The following is a 17487-nucleotide window of genomic DNA, read 5'->3' as shown; positions in this document are numbered from 1 at the left end:
AAAACAGCACTGATGAAAAAAGATGAATGGAATCAGGATTACTGGTACTGAGGTTTAGAGGTGACTTAATAACTGTCCTTAACTGTATGAAGGACTTTTAAGAGAAGCCTAGTGACCCAGTCTTCCAAATCTATCTCATAGAAGGAGAAAAGCGACCATACTAAACAGGAAGGATTTAATCTAGATGTGAGTTTCAGAGAGGATTCATACTTACTATTGCCATTTATTGATTCTCTTTCATTCCTTCTATCATCATTATTGATATTTCATCATTATTGACTTTTAATGAGAAAGTTGAAGGTGAAGGGCACCATAAGTAGAACAGTTTAATATATATAGAAAACTTTCTTCCAAGTAAGGCAGTGATTCTCAGTTGGGTGCTTGGAGTAGTAAGAGGAATCAGAATCAACACACGGGAGCCTTTACAAAAGATAGGTGCTCTAAAGGATCCATCACTAGCCTCTATCTTCCCTTGAAGAATAGCTGCTTTAGAGATTAATGCTCTCACTTAGTCAATGCAGGTAGGTGAAAAGAGGAAGATCATAATGGTGTATAATAGAACTTTGGCGATGAGTATATTCCGTGTGGTGTTCTGATTAGCTGGTCATTTTAGTTAGTTAAGGATTAGTGATTATCCTTGAGAAAAATTAGAAAACATTTCTATCTGTCCCCCACTTTAATAGTGTTCTCAACAGTTAGAATGTGTGGCCTCTGACTTTACGAGAAGTAGTTCTGCAGGGCAGAGTAGCTCGGATCAAGACAGGCAAAGTGTGGGTTTGGTATTTGAGACTACATCATGCTTTTGGAAGCTCAAGAGGCAGAACTGGGTAGTGTAAACTGTCAACTTGTTAATTTAACCAATAGGCTTGCTGCTGCTGCTGCTGCTGCTAAGTCGCTTCAGTCGTGTCCGACTCTGTGGGACCCCATAGACGGCAGCCCAGTAGGCTCCTCTGTCCCTGGGATTCTCCAGGCAAGAATACTGGAGTGGGTTGCCATTTCCCTCTCCAGTGCATGAAAGTGAAAAGTGAAAGTGAAGTCGCTCAGTCGTGCCCGACTCTTAGTGACCCCATGGACTGCAGCCCACCAGGCTGTTCTGTCCATGGGATTTTCCAGGCAAGAGTACTGGAGTGGGGTGTCATTGCCTTCTCCAACCAATAGGCTTAGTCTCTGAAAATATTCTCCTTCGAAAATTCATCATTAAAAACCATAAGAACAAAATTGCTTAAAATTAAATATTCCCATTGGGTGATAAGAACTCTTCTTAATTTCCTGTTTTATATTTTAAAGTGGAGGAAATAGGCATGGAAAGCAGAGAGGATCATGTCATGGTCAGTGGTCCTGTTTGCATGTTATGAGAATGCTGTATAATTCTAACAATTATTCTCTCTCAAAAGCTTCCCTTCTTTGATCTGTTTGAAATTTCACACCTACCATCGCAGATGGTTGTGGCATAAATCTGTATTCTTTCCTACCGTTTAAGGGTACTTTGATTAATTTAACCACATGTTACTGTCAGGTTGAACGCATTTATCTTCTGTTTCAAAGTGTATACTTGTCAATCTCTCTACCGTTCCATCCCTTCAGGCCTTATTTCATCACGTTTAAGGAGAGTCTTTCCTGCCTGTCTTTATCTTGTTAGGCTTTCAACAGCTTACGTTGAATCTTCATTCTTTCATTCTTGCTGTCAAGCCTTCTTTAACACGCGCTCTCATTTCCCTATTCATAAAATGTCAGGGCTGCTCCTGCTCCACCAAGCATTATATGCACAGTCAAGTGTTACTACAGATTAAATCATTTTCCATCTGAAGAGCTTACCCAGGACATATTTTTTAAAGAGTAGGTTACACTGTTCAAAGCAGAGTGCAATCAGTGTTCATCATCAGAGTCTGAGGGAGCCACAAAGTGAAGGAGCCAGTTTTGTGGTTTTGTTGCTGGTGGGAGCTCCTAGTGCTGCCTGAAAAGGGAGAAGCACACGCCATCCAGGTTTTGTGAGAGATTGAAACTTCAATTATTTATTTCAAAGATGAGGAAAATAAAATGACATAGTGTTGCACAGATATTTAGAATCAAGTCTTATGAGGCATGGTACTTGATCAAATAAATCATAACTTTTAACTGTGAGCTCTATTTTTGAGCCCCAATGCTCGGTAACCAGGAAGTGCTCAAATACTGTCTTTTTAAAAGAATGAATGAATTGCGTGGTATGGTTGAGGGCAAAGGAACAATGATAGAATCTAGTGCCTTAAACAGATATTCATAAAAGTTTTAATGCTTGAACTGCAGAATTACATGTTCTGACTATAGCTCTCTATTCTATTTAAATAAGAAAAAAGAGATATGTATGCTTATGTTTCTGAATATGGATTAATTTCTGTGATTACTCTATTTACTCTTATTTCTCCAGCAATATTATTGTAGGTAGGTAATATTATATAATAAGAGTAATAAATGTATATGTCTTAAATAACTATATTTAACTTGATATTTTATGTCATTTTGTGACTGTGCTTATCATAAGTAGTTATTTTTTATTTCCTCCTTAAATTGAAAATACGTTAAAGCAGAGATTTTTATAACTTATTCCTGGGTAGAAATTCCAGACTAAACTTGTGTGGATGACAAGTCCTGAGACTGGCTAAGCCAATAGGATTTGGAATTGGGCACAGGAGTGAATGGCAAAGTGACCTATTTAGTCAACAGGCTGTACAGTCATAGTTGATTTGGCCGATGTTGTCACTGAATTGAACTGTATTTTACTTTTCATAAAGAGCTAATTCCTTCTTACCTCCCACATGGCTGCAAAATCTAAGTTGCCTCATATCTATTTTCAACATTGTGCATTAACTCTTCCTTTCCAACTCTTCTTCAAAGTCAGTGGGGTCATGTCACTGACCTCAGGAAACTGTCTTCATGTCTGTGCTGAGCAGAATTGAAGACAATAATATTAATGTACCAAACTTAGATTAAAAAGTATTTATTGTTAAGGATGCTAGTCCCAATAAAAATGTTTTTCTAATATTTAAGTATGCTCCCTGCATGTTTTTTACTGATTTAAACAAAAATAAGCAAGGCATGATGGAGCAAAAACAGATAGAGTTATATTACTTCTTGAACCAGCAAAAGAAACAGTTTTTTTTATAATTAACAAGGGATGAATAGGATGAGATTCACAGCATATTGCACATTTAGTCCTGGACAGTCACTGTTTTTCACTGGAACATGAAACTGAAGGAATTGATGAAGAAAAGCAAAAATTTATCATGCAATGGCTGAACTCCCCTGGGGTCACTACAAATGTCTCATCACAATGCTAGTTTGGTTGCTGATCTGAGCTCTGGCTGATAACTGAATGCTGAGTATGTTCTCAAGACAAGTGAACCCCAAGCATTGGTTTATGGTCTCTTCTTAGTTTTTTGGAAAGTTTTCATTATTCTGAGGCAAAATGAGAAAGGTGAGAAAAATATGGCTTCTCATATAAATTGATTTCATTTGAAAAACTTGTTTATTCTGAGAGTATTCTTATTTTTGTGTGTTATAATGCTTTTTCTTTTGTGAAATGATGTTTTGTGTGTGTGTGTGTGTGTGTGTATAACACTTATTTAATTACTGATACTTGAAATCCTGATCTAGAAATCACTACTTTAGAAGCTTTTCTTAGTATCATTCTGGATCCTGACTTACAAACCTGGAGAAAACACCAGGGGTTTTGTTTAGGATGCTTGTCCTGGTGGATCAGCTTTGGTTAGTGACTGTCTGTGGAGCAACTCTAGGCCTGATCCAGGAAGTACTTATGTGAACAAAGTTTTTATTTTTTAATTGAAATATAACTGACATATTAACATTGTATCAGTTTTAGGTGTGCAACACAATGCTTTGATATGTATGTATATTGTGAAATGATTACCACAGTAAGTTTAGCTATTATTCATCACCAAACATAATGATGAAAAAAATCTTTATTCTTGTGATGAGAGCTTTCTAGATCTAGGCAAGGCTTTTATTTTTTAAAACATTAATTAATTTTAATTAGAAGATAATTACTTTACAATATTGTGATGGTCTTTGCCATACATTGACATGAATCAGCCACGGGTTGAGCAAGACTTTTGAATGGAAATACCTGTCTTCTTTTTTCATGTTATATATTCTTAATAATTAATTTTATTTTAATCATGAGATGTTTCAAATATGTGAAAAATAATAGGATAAAATATCTATATTTTAGATATTAACATTGTGCATATTTGCTAATGATCTCTCTTTTGTAAAAGAAACAAAACTTTTGAGATGTAGTGAGAGGCCCACTTCTCTGATATCTTGGAGTTGGGGTGAGATATTTCCATGTTCATTTTTGTACTTTTCCTACATACGTCCACCATAAACTACACATGATCTTTTATTATGTTTTTAAATGTACAGAAGAGATATTATACCATGCACATCATTCTTCCGTTTGTTTTTTTCATTTAACGTTTTGTATTTGAGACTAATTCATGCTGATAAAAGTGCAACAGGTTTTTTCATCTTAACCATAGTATAACATTCCATTCTATTCCAATCACAGTTGATTAATTTGTTCCTCTTCTGTTTTTTTAAAATTTTATTTTATTTTTAAACTTTACAATATTGTATTAGTTTTGCCAAATATTGACATGAATCCGCCACAGGTATACGTGTGTTCCCCATCCTGAACCCTCCTCCCTCCTCCCTCCCCATACCATCCCTCCGGGTCGTCCCAGTGCACCAGCCCCAAGCATCCAGTATCGTGTATTGAACCTGGACTGGCGACTTGTTTCATACATGATATTATACATGTTTCAATGCCATTCTCCCAAACCTTCCCACCCTCTCCCTCTCCCACAGATCAGTCCATGAGACTGATCTATACATCAGTGTCTCTTTTGCTGTCTCGTACACAGGGTTATTGTTACCATCTTTCTAAATTCCATATATATGTGTTAGTATACTGTATTGGTGTTTTTCTTTCTGGCTTACTTCACTCTGTATAATAGGCTCCAGTTTCATCCACCTCATTAGAACTGATTCAAATGTATTCTTTTTAATGGCTGAGTAATACTCCATTGTGTATATGTACCACTGCTTTCTTATCCATTCATCTGCTGATGGACATCTAGGTTGCTTCCATGTCCTGCCTATTATAAACAGTGCTGTGATGAACATTGGGGTACACGTGTCTCTTTCCCTTCTGGTTTCCTCAGTGTGTATGCCCAGCAGTGGGATTGCTGGATCATAAGGCAGTTCTATTTCCAGTTTTTTAAGGAATCTCCACACTGTTCTCCATAGTGGCTGTACTAGTTTGCATTCCCACCAACAGTGTAAGAGGGTTCCCTTTTCTCCACACCCTCTCCAGCATTTATTGCTTGTAGACTTTTGGATCGCAGCCATTCTGACTGGCGTGAAATGGTACCTCATAGTGGTTTTGATTTGCATTTCTCTGATAATGAGTGATGTTGAGCATCTTTTCATGTGTTTGTTAGCCATCTGTATGTCTTCTTTGGAGAAATGTCTATTTAGTTCTTTGGCCCATTTTTTGTTTGGGTCATTTATTTTTCTGGAGTTGAGCTGTAGGAGTTGCTTGTATATTTTTGAGATTAATTGTTTGTCAGTTGCTTCATTTGCTATTATTTTCTCCCATTCTGAAGGCTGCCTTTTCACCTTGCTAATAGTTTCCTTTGTTGTGCAGAAGCTTTTAAGTTTAATTAGGTCCCATTTGTTTATTTTTGCTTTTATTTCCAATATTCTCTGTTCCTCTTCTTAGAAAGAACTGGGTTGTTTCTGCTTTTTCTGCTATCACAAACAGTGCTGTACTGAACATCTCGTTGGGACTGCCTTGTGTACAGGTATGAGAATTTTCTAGGGTAAATACCTAGAAGGGAAATTGCCAGGTCATGGATTATGTGTGTTTTAAACTTTGGGAGTTAATTTCATCTTATGATTTTTACCTTTCATACTCCTAATGGCAGTGATTGAATTTCTATAAGGCTCTATTTTTTCTTTTTCTTTTTGTATAGATTTTGGCTTTATTTATTAAACAATTTATCTTTCTTCCACTCATTTTTAATGCCAACTCTGTCATATACCAGGTTCCCACAAACATGTGGATCTATTCGAGATGTCTTATTCTAATCATTTGGTCTCTGTCTTTATCCTGATACCACTAACACTGATTTTTTTAAGTTGCCACAACCTTATGGAAAGTCTTTACCTCATCTTCTTCCCAATGTTCTTAGTCATTTATTCTTTCAGAGGAATTTTAGGAGCAGTTTGTCAAAGCTTCACAAAATACTGATATTCTGCTATATTTGTACTTAATATGATTTGATTTTCCACTTTCTCCATCTGTTCTCTGAAATAGTTTCTGTAAGATGGAATTACTAGTTACCTGGAAGTTTGTTAAGAAATCCTCCTTAATACTAGGTTGATATATTTTGGGACCTAATTACACACTTCATTCAATCCAATTTCATGCATACATTCAGTTTATTAATGGTTATGTTAAGTTGGTGCAAATGTAATTGCAGCTCTGTTTTTTCTTCCTGAATCAACTTTAATAAGTTTTGTCTTTCTAGGAAATTATTCTTTTTGTCTAGGTGTTCAAACTTATTGGCAAAAATTTGTTCCTAGTATTTGCTTAAGCACTTAAAATCTCTTGTGTTTCTCTGTCTGTTTCCCATTAAAGTAATAATATTTTTATTTATGTCTTTCATTTTACTAATCAAAATGCCAAAATTTTGTCTACTTTATTAGATTTTATAGGTGCTTTCCTTTTTCTTTAAAAATTTTTGTTTATTCTGCTGGTCTTTCTCTAACTTTTTGACTAGACTCCTTATTCATTGGTTTACATTTTGCTTCATTTGTAATATAAACATTTAAGACTAAATTTCCTCTAATATTGGCTTACCTGCTTTCTATAAGCTTTGATATATAATATTCTCAAGATTATTTAGTTTAAAATATTTTATAATTTCTATCATGATTTCCCTTGGTTCCAAGTATTATTTGATATGCTTTAAAATTTCTAAACATATGATTTTTGCTATATTTTTTCTTACTGATTTTAATTGTGCTGTGATTTTCATGGTTAAATATGACAAATTTTAGAAATACTTCATATGAGCTGAGAAAATAATTTTTGGATACAGGCTCTCTATATATTCATTCTATCAAAGTTATTAGTTATGTTGGTCAAAACCTATGTGTTCCTATCAATTTGATGTCTTCTTTATTAGCTACTAATAAAGAACTTGTAATTCTACCAATTTTTGTTTCATGCTTTTGGAGGTTTGGTGTGGTTCAGTTGCTCAGTCGTGTCCGACTCTTTGCGACCCCATGGATTGCAGCTGTACAAATCCAAAATACGGTATTTTCTCAGTAAAGTTTTCCTTTTGTCATTTTGTAATAATTGGGGAATAATATTCTTTTTCACTGAAATATACTTGGTTTCACATTAATAATGCTGCTTTGACTTTCTTTTGGTTGTATCTTTTTTATCCACTTATTTTTAGACTTTTTGAGGGTTCTTTTTGCATGTTTCTCTTTTGAACATATGTAAAATCCAACATGTGGCAGGACTTTATTTCATAAATAGAATCTATCATTCTCTTTCTTCTAGTCAATTATCTAGTCTGATTATCTATTATTTATTCTGATTAGGGATTCCTTTGGATTTAAACAAGATGGATGTTATTTTCTGTATTGTATTTGTCTTGCTTTTGTTTCTTTTCCCCCCTTTATTTCTTTTTCTCTTTCTTTCTTACTTCCTGTTGAATTTTATTTTTTCTTTTTCCTCCTTCTTTATTAAATTCTGTTAATAGAAACTAATACATATCTAATACGCAAATTTAACAAACTCTCACTTTGAGTAACATTGACTCCCTTTCTGAAATGACGCAAATTTAACAAACTCTCGCTTTGAATAACATTGACTCCCTTTCTGAAATGTGTGAGAACTGTAGATCAGGTACACTTATACTGTCCCTGCCCCTTGGTTTACATGCTAATTGCTGCTCCCCCTTATACTTATGAGTCATTGTTACTGATGCAGTTAGTGATGATTTAGAGGTATACATGTTATTTGCCAATTTATTTTCTCACTATTGCTCCTTGTATTCTATTCCTTCCTCCTGAGTTCAGTATGACTTTTCTTGTGGTATATTTTGTAGTATTCTTTTAGCAATGTTCTGTGAGTGGTAAATTTCCTTTGCTTTGTCTGAATATGTCTGTATTTTACTCTCATTTCTAAATAACAGTTTTTCGGATCGTGCAATTCAAGGTAGACAGTTATTTCCTCTCAGTACACTGACTATTATTCCATTTCTTAAAGCTTCTGTTGTTCAGGATCTTGTTGTCAGTTCTTTGCTGTTTCTCTGTAGTAATTTGCTTTTTTGACTTCTCCCTAATAACTTCTTGTTGTCTTTATGTGTTTTGGGTTTATGGTGTTCCATAGTTTTACTACAATGTGTCTAGATATAGAATTATTTTGACTTTTTCTACTTGGGTCTTCTACTGATGCTTGAATCTGACAATTCATGTCTTTTATGAATTCTGGAAAATTCTTAGCTGTCATCTCTTGAAATATCTTTCAAGCTATTTTACAAGTCTTAGTCCTATGTTGAGCTTCCCAGGTGGTGCTAGTGGTAAAGAACCCCCCTGCCAATGCAGGAGATGTAAGAGACATGGGTTCTATCCCTGGGTCAGGAAGATCCCCTGGAGGAGGGCATGGCAACCCACTCCAGTATTCTTGCCTGGAGAATCCCATGGCCAGAGGAGCCTGGTGGGCTATAGTTCATAGGTCACAAAGAGTCAGACATGACTAAAACGACTTAGCACAGCATGCTGCTGCTGCTGCTAAGTCGCTTCAGTCGTGTCCGACTCTGTGCGACCCCATAGACGGCAGCCCACCAGGCTCCCCCATCCCTGGGATTCTCCAGGCAAGAACACTGGAGTGGGTTGCCATTTCCTTCTCCAATGCATGAAAGTGAAAAGTGAAAGGGAAGTCGCTCAGTTGTGTCCAACTCTAGCGACCCCATGGACTGCAGCCTACCAGGCTCCTCCGTCCATGGGATTTTCCAGGCAAAAGTGCTGGAGTGGGGTGCCATTGCCTTCTCTGTAGCATGGCATAGCAGTCCTATATTAGACCATTTTATTCTGTCCTTGATATCTCTTAGCTCTTCATTTATATTTTTCTCTTCAACTCATGATTCATTTTGGGAGATTTCCTGAGGTCTATATTGCATTGCATTCCATCCTGTTGTCTTCAGTTTGTTTCCAACCTGCTGTTTAGTTCAATTATTGATGTTTTCTTTATAGTGGCTACATTTAAAAAATCAATTCTGCTTGTTTCTTTAATAAATTGTTCATGAAAAGTAATATCTTGTTTCTTTCTTTTGGTTTTAGATTCTTACTTTACAGCTTTAATTAATAAGTTCGTTTTATAGTTTCCTTCAGATTATTCTACAGATCTATTGGTTTATGTTGAATCCTAAAGTTCCTTGTGTCTGCTTATTCTCTCTTCTGAAGGAATATTTCTTTATATGTTTTGTAATTTGGGGCTATGGGCTCATTTTCATACGTCTTTATCTGAGGGAATCTTGTAGATTTTATGTTTAGATTATGCTGCTTCGGAACAGTTTTGCATTTGTTTCTGCGGTATGAGAATTCCAGACTGAATTCATGTTTGACCTCATAAGCTATTTCTCATTCTCTACTCCAAGCCTAAATTTCAGAAAATAGCCTTTTTCTTCTTTATATCCCGAATTTGTTAGTTATCCAGATGTTCTGTTTTTCTCCTGGATGATCAAATTTTTTTTCAACAGATCTTTATGTACCTGGGATCATTTTTCCCCCCCCCCACATACGTTTAGCACTGATGTCAAATGATCTTTCTTAAAGGAGATTCTGATTGTATTGACCTTTCAGTGGCTTACCAGGAAGCTACAGAATGAACTCCAACTCCTTGAAAAACTGGCCCCTGCTTTGTCATTTCTGACCTCAGTGCTCACTTTTCTCTCATTGACACTTCATGTTTAAGCTGAAGAACTGATCATTTATGTTACAGATCATGAGCTCTCTTGTTTCAATGCTTTTACATGTGCTGCTTCATCATTAACTACCCTCCTTTCCTTGGTTAAATTTTACTATTATTTAGACAAATTAGGCATCTTAGAGAAGTGCTTTCAGCTCAATGTCATCTTATTTTTATTCTTGGTTGGTTGATTGGTTGGTTTGATGTTAAACAGTAATTAAAAAGCACAAAGGGAGAGTTTATCGCTTTGTGTTCCTAAGCTCTTCATATTTACACATTTAAAACCACATCAAACTTGTGTTTCTGGGACAGTATAGATATTTGGGAAAGAACCGAACTTGTGCTTCAGTTGAAAATCTTACACATTTCAAAGCCATCTCTATAAGGGGATATTAGTGAAATATTGCTTATTTGTGATATTATATATTTCATTGCCAAATTGCCTTTTAGAAGCTTTTGAAAAGCAAAGAAAGTGGATCTGTTTACATGGCCTTTTTAGTAAAATAGAACTGGGTTCTTATTTTGCCTTTGCTACTGATATGCTAAGTATCTCCTTTCTTGCTTTGATTTGCCACTTTTTAAAGTGAAGATAGATGTTGGGTGAGATGATGTTCGTTTTCTTTCACCTCCAAAATCCTCCTAATGATTCCAAAAATCATCTTAGACATCCAGATATATTTTATTGTACCCTTTTTTCTAAGTTGCCATCACTCCTTTTTGGTTGGTAAATTTAAGCTAGTGAATTTCTCATAATTCTTAGGATATATATGAAGTTTAAGGTAAATTTGCATTAAAATAATTTATTGAATGTACTTAGTTAATATAAACACCATCAGAAAGTTTTGACTAATATCAAAATTTGAGGGCAGAGACAGATTTTTTAACCTTGTTTTGACTTAAAGGAGCAGCAGTGAAGATCAGAAATGCTGTGCTTCAGGAATGTGAACTTAAAACCCAGTTAATGGGCAATGCCCTTCCTGGGTAATATCAAATAGCTTATGTTTTCCGGCTTAGTTGGTGCTTGCTTTACTACAGATATATCTAGATTCGAACAGTGTGAAGATCAATAACTTTTGATATGCTTGCCAATTTCTAGTGTTGATGAGCAATTTCTTCCAAGCAGCCTGTCTTCAAATGTTAGTGCACCTTCATAGGAAATAAAAAGTGCCATAATTTCCTATGAACCCTGTGCCTACTAGTAACATTTAATTATTTTTCCTATTACTAGCTGAGATGACTCAGTCCCTGAGAATGATAAAGAACTTGTCTTAAATTAACTGTGTAAAAATATTTGCTTTAAATTTTCTTTGAGTTATTTATATGTTAATAGCTTTTTGCATATTCGATATTGAATGAAAAACTATAATATTTATGATGTTTAAAGCATTAGAGTTGGGCAGAAAGCATCTTTATAAATGGAGAAGAATATTGGAAAGAAATAAATTTCCTTCTGTTGAATTTTATGAAAATACACAGCTAATCAGTGGTGATATTTTAATTTTTTTCCTCCTGGTTCTATTCTTCTCCTTTCTTATTTTGTTAAATATCTTAGTTCTTGTCACTAATCTCTTCTTTCACTTCCTCCTTCAGCTCTTTTTCCTCTTTCTTTTCTCCTCTCTTTTTTCTTTCCTTTAAAGGTTTTCTCCTGCCTTTTATTTTTATTATGTAAATATTTATCTATATACAAACCTTACCATGAAGTGGAAGCAGGAATGGGATTTATAAGCAAAGAAACAGAATGTAAAATTGTAAGATAGAAGGAATCACTTTTTGTGTATTAGACAAATCCAAATAGAATAGAATAACAACAGATTAATGTTACTGGTGATTATAGGTTGTCCTTTTATTCCCATTAAATATATGAAACAATTCAGTGATTTTTCACTCTGTGTATTTGTTTTTAACATAAATTGGTCTGAGGAACTATGTTCCTATATGTTAAGTTGTAGTTTTGGCTGCTAGTTGAGTATACCATGAATTAATAATCATTTGATATTGACTTCAGTTGAGGTGAATACCAAGATTTATTGACCTGAGTGGAAAATATGAACCAAAGTGAAACTTCTGTCAATATTTATTTACTTTTACAGGGACAATTAATCTTGATACTCATTGAAACAAGAAGTCGATATATGTATTGTTGTGTACTTTTGGAGACTTCCATTAGAAATATTGACAAGTCCCCGGTTCATGGCCACAGATTTAAAAGGCCTATCAATTTAAATGTTTTGGGTATCAAGGGCTAAAACATGTAACATATCACTGTGTTGTTCTCCAGAAATAAGAAATCAAGAGTCTTTTCAGAGTAGATTAATGGGAATTCCTCCTCCTTTCAGTTCAGCTACTGCTTTTTTAGTAATAGGAACTGCCGAGAATGCACCCAGTACTGAGTTCTCGATGAATGACTTCATCTTGTTAGCAGATGGGGTAAACTCTGCTATGAAAGAGTTCTGCAACGCTCCTCCTGGTGGTGAATGACACTGGTGAGTAAAACTCCCCTCTGCATCTTAGTTTCTTTATAAGAGCTTCCTTTGTAAGCAGCCCTTACCTCTGGGAGAAGCCCAGGCTGTGAGGTTTGGACTTTTGTTTCTCAGGGTTTTCTTCTCTTCTCTTTCAGAGTAAAACAGTGTTGAGGTAAGAGAAACTTTTACTTTACAGTGACTGAAAATGTAATGAAGCACTTGACGTGTATGTATGAAGTATTAATGTTGAATTTCCAGGGAGAGTGCCTTCTCTTTAGTCAATCAATTCCCTATTCAGAGTGTGATCTCAAGAATTATGCTTAAAATTTCTCCTCCTCTTTAAATCATTAAAATTTTAAAAAATTCTCTCCTCCCTCAAAAAAAGTAACAAAAGAACAAACAAACAAAAACAATTAATACCTCATGGGAATCACAGTTGAGGTAGATTTTCAAGATATGGTATTAGGGTGATTGACTTTTACTTAGTCAAGAATGAACTTGTCTTCTCCATATAAATTTAAATAAAAAGCTTATATGTCACATTCTAGCCTTTATCGAATAATGTTTGAGTTGTCTTTACTCAGTAGGTATCAGAGATTGCCTTACTTAGGGAAATATCCAAAAAATTAGTGAAACATATTGATGATATGTATGATATTATATATAAATGAGTAATACAATATATAATATATAAATTATATAATATGATATATAATATTATAATGATACATATGTATATATACATATATAAAGTTAATTTGTCATTGGGATAGTGTAACATATTTATCATCAAAGTTTTGGAATAGGCAAATTTTATTCTGGACATTGTGAACAATGTTCAGAGTTTTAAAAAAATTTTTTAATGGTCTATCTCAACATGTCTCAAAATTGTTTATAATACCCAATATAATATGCCTTTACACATAGCTGAAAATCATAAATTCACCAATACCCATGAACAGTAACAACACATTAGTAAATTTGTGTTCAGCTTTAAGTTTTCAATACTTTGGCCAATGCTCCAATACTTTGGCCACCTGATGCGAAGAACTGACGATTGGAAAAGACCCTAATGCTGGGCAAGATTGAAGGCAGGAGGAGAAAGGGACAACAGAGGATAAGATGGTTGAATGGCATCGCTGACTTGATGGACATGAGTTTGAGCAAACTCCAGGACTTGGTGATGGACAGGGAAGCCTGGAGTGCTGCAGTCCATGGGGTTGCAAAGAGCCGGACATGACTGAGTGACTGAACTGAGCTGAACTTAAGTTTTCAATTTTTTAAAAAATAATATTTTCTGCCATCCTAAGGCAATAATTTTTTTTGAGAGGGGAGGATTTGCTTGTTTTCATAAAGTTTTATTGCTTTTCCTCATTATAACAGTAAAGTGTGTTTTTTAAAGAGGAGTTACCTTGTGATGTACAGAAAAATCTTTTAGGAAGTTGTACTATATGTATTAATGAGGATAGCAAAAGCAAAACAAAAACAGAAAAATAAAACAATGAAAACCACCAAATAACATCTCCCATGCACGTCCCCCCTCTCCCCCATAAACACCCAGAAGATGCAGTCCTTAAGGTACTGGTCTTTGACATTTTGCAAGCATAGAAGTGAAAAACACATACACACAAATATACCACTTCATCTTGTACAGAGCAGCCTCTTGGAAAGTACAGGCTTCCTGTATGTGTCTCAGAAATAGCTCATCTTCCTTCCTTTCCTTTTTGAGGAACAAGAATCATCCACCTCTGTGGCTCAGAGAATCCTATCACCAGCTAGCCTTGACAAACACAACAGGGAAACACTGGAGGCCCCCATACTGTGACTGGTGAAAGGAAAATGACCAGCGATGTCTATGAAAGACCAGTTTATTTATATAAACCTGAGAGGTGTGGACAAAGTGACTGAAAAGACGAGAAAGACAGAAACTGGAAAGCGGATGCAGGAGGATGGGAGTAGCCATGGTGAGAGGGGGAGGGCTTAGGCAGTGAACTGAGAACAAGTAAGACAGAAGCACAGCACTGAAGAGATAGCCTAGAACTGCCAGATTGCTGCACACCTTAGGACCATCTTCTTGAAGATAAAGGATCTTCCCTTCCACTGCAAAACCTTCCGAAAGCCCTTAAGAAGCCAGATTGTTGAAGGAAAGCTAGAGGGGAAAGCTCAATAGTTTGGGGTGGAGGTCAGGATGAGAGATGGTTCATGGAACAGTATATATGAAAAAGAAACCATTTCAGGGAAAACAGAAGGAAAGGAAAGCATTTACTTGCCTGAAAAAATATAATTAGATTTGAATTCTTCATATTTCAATGTGTTAGTCTTTGGCAACCTCCATAAAACCACCGCCATATTTTTTCGTATCAAGAGTTCAAAGTGATGACTCCACTTTGACTGGTGGGTGGATCAATGTGGAAAAAGGCCTTTGTCTTTACTGTGGCGGGTGTGTAGACTTTGGAGACAGATACCAGGATTCAGGCCTCTTGGTAGTTTTCTGAAATTGCACAATTTACCCACTCTCTGTTTTCTGGGTTGAAAAATGGGGGATTTACCTGAAAATTTTGTGGGGATTAAAATTTAAAAATGTATTTAAAAAGTGCCAGTAGGACTTCCTGGTGGTCCAGTGGCTAAGACTCCAGCTTCCCAATACAGGGCGCCAGGATTCCATCCCTGGTCAGGGAACCAGATCCTACATGCCACAACTAAAGATCGAAGATCCTGTGGCCATAACTACGACTTGGCACAGCCAAATAAATCAATGGATGAATAAATAAGTAAATGATTTTTAAAAAGTACCCAACACACTGCCTGGCCCAGACTTAATTGTATGTTATATGTTAGTTGCCTTCCTCTAGGCAAAGAGCTTTGGAAATCCCTGTAAGAAAAAGGCCATGAAAAATTAGAAGAAATTTAGGATGATATAGTTTTTAGTGTTATATGATCAAATGTGCCTGCCTTCTAAATTTGTCCTCTAGAATCAGGCAGAATTTTTTTTCGAGGGAAGAGGAAATCTGAAAATGAGACCTTTAATTCCTCATTGTATCCTTGCTGCTCAGACATATTAGTCTGTGTCTGCTTTGCTTTACTTGCAGTGCTTTCTCTAATTGCAGTGGTATGTGAGGCCACCATCTTTAACAGAGTCTGGACCTTGTCAGTCTTTCCCCCACTGGCTGGACTCTTCCACAAGCACACTGACTTCATTCATTCCTCCAGCACCCCAAACTCTGTTCCTCCTTACAGGCTTCTTACCTCTCCTTGAAGTACTCCTCATAGACTCCTCCTTTCCTCTCCTGTCCCCTCACAGTCACACTCTATGTATTGGGCTAATCCCCATTTAATTCCTACTTACATTAATTGTTGCTTCCTGCCTGAGACCCCAGCCTAGGTTACATCTGTTGGTTGCTTGAAAGATTTCTCAGCATCTGTCCTGCTGTGCGTGTATGCTCAGTCGTGTCTCTTTGCAACTCTATGGACTGTAGCCCGCCAGGCTCCTTTGTCCATGGTGTTCTCCAGGCAAGAATACTGGAGTGAGTTGTCATTTCCTTCTCCAGGGGATCTTCCCGACACAGGGTTCAAACCTGGGTCTCTTGCATCTCCTGCATTGGCAGGTGGATTCTTTACCACTGTGCCACCTGGGAAGCCCTCTGTCCTGCTGCCATGCCATGACAAGTTGCTTCAGTAGTGTCTGACTCTTTGGAATCCTGTGGACTGTGTAGCCTATCAGGCTCCTCTATCCAGGAGATTCTCCAGGCAGGAATACTGGAGTGGGTGGCTGTACCCTTCTCCAGGGGATCTTCCTTCCTGATTCAGGAATGGAAACTGCATCTTTTATGTCTCCTGCATTGGTAGGTGAGTTCTTTACCCATAGCAATATCTGGGAAACCCCTCTGTCCTGCTACTTATCACATTTATGATTAATCAATTATCTGGTCTTTCTTTCTGGCTAAAACATTGGTGAGGATAGGAACTATGTTTCATCATCACTCTGTCACCCACACTCAGCTCAGTGACTTGCGTATTATTGATGATCAACAAATATTTGTTGAAAGAGTGATGCTAGATGCAGAAACAAATTGTTGGCTACATTATTGTCACATCATAGAATTGCCTAGTCTTGTTGTGCTCAGCATCACTGACTGTTGGCTCCATGTGGTTAGTTTATGTTCTCTAGATTGTAAAATGGACCAGTGTGGTACCATGGAGACAATCCGTATGGTTTGTGTAGAGTAAGGTCTGAACAAGTATCTATTTGAAATAGGAAGCTGGCTCAGCCCAGGAGCTGGCATCCCTTCTCTTGTACAGTATCTTATACCACAAGATTCAAGTCTGTTGAATATCCTAACCCAGTAAACACAACTGTAGGGAAGTAGTGGGCATTGGGTACTATTCTGTGGCTTATTAAGCCTTTGCAATTAGGGAACAACTTGAAAGTTGGTGAATTGTAAAACCTTTTGTCTGGACATGACTGTATCATGAGTTTGCTTGATGTGGTCATACCTTGAATTGTAGGAGGTACTTGCCTGAGATCACAAACTCTATAGGTGAGATTCAATTATTTGGTCAATCTGAAACATTCCATAATAATTGTTAATGCATAATCCAGTGGTAAAGAATCTGTCTGCCAATGCAGGATATGTAAAAGACGAGAGTTCTATCCTTGGGTCAGGAAGATCCCCTGGAGGAGGAAATGTCAACCTACTCCAGTGTTCTTGCTTGGAAGATTCCATGGATAGAGGAGCCTGGCAGCTACAGTCCATGGGATTGCAAAGTCAGACATGACTGAGCACACATTGTTATTAATAGCCATTAACAAATAATGGGCAAAGTATAAACAAACCAGCTAGTATAGATGGCTGTGAAAAAAGGGTAGGCAAGACAAAATGTTTACAAAAAGGAGCACTGGAGTGAGTACACATCGTAAAAATGACGTGCATATTGAATTCTACCTGGGCTGCACCATCCTACTATAGAAGTGAATTAATA

The 17487-nt window shown here is 36.5% G+C and overlaps 1 protein-coding gene across 19 annotated transcripts in view; it reads left to right on the top strand.

Moving 5' to 3' along the window:
* MECOM (MDS1 and EVI1 complex locus) overlaps positions 1-17487 on the top strand; it is a 627827-nt gene that overhangs the window by 175341 nt on the left and 434999 nt on the right. The window contains exon 1 of one of the 19 annotated variants that reach the window (XM_086318437.1): positions 12402-12528. The exons of the other annotated variants lie outside the window; for them this stretch is intronic. The gene's annotated coding sequence lies outside the window, so the exon portion shown is untranslated. Of the gene's footprint in view, positions 1-12401; positions 12529-17487 lie in introns of those variants that run through there. 19 annotated transcript variants of the gene reach the window in all.

This window comes from Bos grunniens, chromosome 1 (assembly GCF_055505025.1).
Source record: "Bos grunniens cultivar Pamir isolate PY7600 chromosome 1, Bosgru_T2T1.0, whole genome shotgun sequence".
NCBI classification, from domain to species: Eukaryota; Metazoa; Chordata; class Mammalia; order Artiodactyla; family Bovidae; genus Bos; species Bos grunniens.
The sequence above is the reverse complement of the archived record's forward strand: the minus strand, read 5'-3'. Positions and strand labels throughout refer to the sequence as shown.